This window comes from Malaclemys terrapin, chromosome 1, assembly GCF_027887155.1.
Source record: "Malaclemys terrapin pileata isolate rMalTer1 chromosome 1, rMalTer1.hap1, whole genome shotgun sequence".
Taxonomy (NCBI): Eukaryota; Metazoa; Chordata; order Testudines; family Emydidae; genus Malaclemys; species Malaclemys terrapin.
Window position 1 is genome coordinate 110609540 of NC_071505.1, and position 4661 is coordinate 110614200.

Genomic DNA, 4661 nt, shown 5'->3' on the forward strand with positions numbered 1-4661 from the left:
CTTGTACTAGGCTGGCGAACCTGCGCTGAAGCCTGTGTTGCTGTGTGCTCAATGCTATTGTTACCCATGCTAGCTGGATTCAATAGTTTACAATTACACTCGAATTTGTGGTGTAGATGTGCACATAGGCCATTCTTGATCAACAATAACAGTTGCAAATTCTACACAGAAATATAACACCTGTCAGGAGAAAAGGGGAGATTTTAAACTCACTGGCTGCTCTTCCCAGCTGAGTGCATTTTCCCCTAGGCCAAAGGGTATTCTTTAATCAGTCTTGCCCTGATTTTGTGCCTCAACCCCTTCTGCGCACTGTCACATCCCTATGGTTGTGCCCTCTGTAGAAGCAAAAAGTGTGCAGTGTCTCTCTGTAGGACGTAGGAATGCCCCTAGCTGTACATACAAATGCAGTAACAAAGATTAACGGGCAAGTATCAACCCACAGAATCGACAGGCCAAATCAAAGGGGCCTGCAAGAAATCCAGCCTCAAGAAGGATCTTAAAATATGATAAAGAATAAAGAGAAAGAGAGCTGGAGAGGAAAGCATGAAAGGGAGAGATGGAGGGCCTGGTCCCTTCCAGATTTACACCAGTGTAAGTGAGAGGAGAATCAGGCCTGGTGAGTTCTTTAAGTCTATATTGTGCAACTTTATGTGTCAAGTATCAGAGGGGTAGCCGTGTTAGTCTGAATCTGTAAAAAGCAACAGAGGGTCCTGTGGCACCTTTGAGACTAACAGAAGTATTGGGAGCATAAGCTTTCGTGGGTAAGAACCTCACTTCTTCAGATGCAAGTAATGGAAATCTCCAGAGGCAGGTATAAATCAGTATGGAGATAACGAGGTTAGTTCAATCAGGGAGGGTGAGATGCTCTGCACTTTATGTGTGGCTGCTTTTAAGTTAACTCTTTGATCTGATGTTGTAATTCAGCTGGGAAGGAATAAAAACAAGAAAGTGCAATAGGTATTGTCATGCTACGTGCACAAAGAATCTGGCAGCTGGCATCATGGCCATGGTACATCATCTCTGCTTGTAACGCCCTGGTGTCAGTGTCCTTCCTGTCACATCCTTACTGCTGGTACATCTTACAAGATCCCACTTCACTGGAAGGTTTTTATCCAGAGCTCCCTATTATAGAATGAATCTGACTGCTGTGAAATGGGGAAAGGAATTATTTTCTACAGCTGTCTAAAGCCCAGAATACACAACCTGACAAGACACAAGATTCATTTAAGATTCATCTGGATCTAAGTCTCCGAATACAAGGAAAGAAGAAAGAACACGGCTGAGTTCAGCCCTGGTGTAGTTCCATTGACTTCAGTTGGGTTACCCCAGGGGTGAATTGGGCACAGCGGCCTCAAAGACCAGTCTGTGTTGGAGTGTGATAGAGTGTAAATGATGATGTTGTTGTTGAGTCCATCTAGAAGATGGGCTGATTTTGTACATAGCTTTGAATAAATTCCTTGTTATCCTTTAAAACCATCTCAAGCAAGAGTCATTCCTCCTATCCGAGCCGATCACATCAATGGGAGTGAACATTACTAAGGACATGCAGATTTTACAAGACTGAGGAGGAGTTGGTACCAGGACAACTAACCTTGGAACACAGGGAGTTATTGAGAAGCTCATGTTTTTGCCAAGAGGGACCTAAGGCCTGAAATGTTGTTCAAAGGAAATTAAAACCTTTGTCATGAACCCTTTCCTCCTTAGCCTATAGGGTGCAAGTAACTTCCACTGCAGAGTTACTTGTGTCATGAGGGGGAATAGGGCTCCTGGGTTTGTACTGGTGCTTTCTGGCAACCAAAAGAGAGAAATCCATCACTTCTGTCCCTCCTGGGCTACCCAGTAGCTAGCCCTCTCCTTGCCATGTAGCCTGCAGCGATGTGTCTTCCTTCTGGGCAGTCGGTCAGCTGTCTTTCTCCTTTGCATGTGGCCCTTGTCATTGTTTGAAGCCACCTCTCTCCTTTGCATGTAGCTTGGCAGTTAGCTCTCTGCTTTCCATGTAGTCCAACAGCTAGTCCTCTTTCCTTGTAGTTGTCTCCTGGTGATGTGACCCAGCAGCCATCCCCTCCTACCCCATGGGGCTCACACCCACTCTCCTTTCCATGCATTCCTGCAGCCAGAAGATGTAAGAAGGTGAAATTTCAAGCAGTGTAGGATCTACTTTAACTTGCACTGTGGTTTGTCTCTCTCTGGCTGGTCTCCACTCAGGGGACCAGGAATAGGAAAACCTGACCCCGTCTTGGGTCTTGTCTGCTGACTGGAACCCCCTGTCCTTGCCTATATGGAGAATGGTAGTGGTTCTCAGTGGGGACTACATTAGCCTCCTCTGCATTCATGTTGAGCCTGGGGGTTTGAGAAAGAAGAGGCAGGGGACAGCCTCTCAGGCTATATCTATACTTGGGTGTGATTCCCAGCTCATGTAGACATACTTGCACTAGCTCACATCAAGCTAGCATACTCAAAATAATAGTGTACCCATGATAGTGACAGCGCGGGCTAACTGTGCTGCATCCAAACCTGCCTTAACCCCAGGGATTCATATTCAGGGTGGCTAAGCCCATGCCATCGCTGTCCACGCTATTCTGGCTACACTACCGTTGAGATAGTGCTAGTATGTAGAGGTAGTATAAGGGGCAGTAAGCAGTAGGGGGCCTGGCTGTCCTGCAGGTTGGCCATGCTTTGGAAGGGGGTGGGAGGAAGGAGGAAGGCACAGATTCAGGAGACAACGAGTCAGAAGCTTAGATGAGAGGAAGGAAAAGCTGGTGATAAAAAGTCACTGCATGTGCCAAAGAATAGCTACCTGAGATCCTCCTTTGCTCCAGCACAAGATCTGAGTTCCACTCTGCTGTGAAATTCAGGGTGGCTGTGGAGTACAGCATAGGAACAACCATAAAGTCCTAGAGGTGACCATGGATAATGGTATTATTTCTACTGACATGCTAATAACTTGAGCAACTGTAGTTCCCCTGCGGTAGAATAAAGTACATGAAGGGAGACAACATAACATATGTTGAATAGTCAGATATTGATGCGCTATTCAGACATCCCAAGTTCATGCATAACTTTCTACCAGCAGGTAACATCTAGTCACTGCAAACTGAGCATGTCCCTGCAGTACTATTGCAACTGCATCTTTGAGAAACCACATACCACTGCTCAACATGTTGTTTATACCATTCCCCTCCACCTGTTCATTCTTCCCTTCGCCATGTCTGTTGTCATTAACTCATCCACTGTCTGTCTCGCTCTGTCTGCCTTTTCTTGGGTTATCTTATCCATATGCCTTTCTCATAAGGAGCTTTCCTCAAGATTTCATTCTCTGTCTACCTCATAATAAAGAGTTATAACAAAGAGCGATAAGATTACAGCTGGTAGACTGCTTATCAAGATGTACCTTACCATTCAAAAGCTTTTGCTGTCGCAGCAGCTGGCTTGCCATTTAAATAAAAACATTATTTTCATTCCCTCTGGCTTGTCATTGAACGATTTACCCACTTCTGTTCCTTTGCTAGCATGAGCCAGTGAAGCTTCTCCAGGGATGAATTTGGCCTTTTCACTCTACGTGAGTGACCAAAGAGCCAAGAAACATTTTGCTTAAAAAATACTTCAGGACAAACTACTACTACTAATAAAAAAACACCTAAAGCAAATGCAGCCCGCCAAAAGAATTGGAGCTTGGAGACAGGGACATTAAAGCAGGGAAGGGGAAAAAGAGTGATTTTTAGCAGGATTTACCTGCTGTGGCTAGGACCCCCAGATTGGAAATCCAGGACAAGGCAAAGGCAAGCGAAAGAAGGTTTTTGATTAAGAAAGGGAAGGTTTATGGGCCATGCCCAGGATGCACTGGAAAGACTCCGATCCAATGGGATGGATTCTGGTCTCATTCACACCCCTGTAAAGGCCAAGTAACTCCGCTGAGTTCAGTGGTGTCAAGGTGGCATTACAGTGATGTAACTGAGGGCAAGGTTTGGCCTGGGATGCACGAGCTGATGACCAAGCTCTTCCCGCTGCACTCCCAAACCAGAATGGAGCAGTGTGAAAATCCAGGCTGCTTTCTAGACCAGTCCTCTCCCCACAGCCCTGGTCCTCAAGTGTTTCTATTTTTCTTCTGCCTGCTCCTAGGGAAGCTAATGCCAGAACATGCATATTCCTCTCCTACTCAAGCTTTACAATAGCCCAGCGCTCCCTGCTGCTCTCAAGCTGCTCAACACAACTGTTGCGGCTGACTACCCTTTATCCTTTATTGTAAGGGTCTGTCTTAAGGTGCTGCCTCCTGCCCCTTCCCCGCCCTCTGGACTTCCCAGGCGGATGCTTGTTTTGTGGCCAGTCCCCAGGCTTTCTCCACACTGTCCCTTTCACGACTCCATGCTGTCCTAATCTCCATTTAGAAACTAGCAGAGACAAAGACTTGGCCCCTTCACCTCTCCTTTCACTGTGGCTTTATTATGATAGGGGAAAGGGGAGGAGGCAGTTCAGCCCACGGGTTCCTCCCAGTAACCTGGTCCCGATGACTTCAGCCTGCCTTAACAGGGGCTGAAGGGAGTTCTTCCCCCGCCTCCCAAGCCCATGTATTCCATTCACCAGACGGGGGAGCTGGGCAGGAGACAAAAGCAATTGCTCTTTCTTGAAGCTGAGTTGAGAGGAATTAAAATCTTCCAATCTCC

General features: G+C 46.5%; 1 protein-coding gene across 1 annotated transcript in view; it reads right to left on the minus strand.

Moving 5' to 3' along the window:
- Positions 1–4661, minus strand: part of CACNA2D4 (calcium voltage-gated channel auxiliary subunit alpha2delta 4) — a 158341-nt gene that overhangs the window by 28339 nt on the left and 125341 nt on the right. The gene's annotated exons all lie outside the window — the stretch shown is intronic.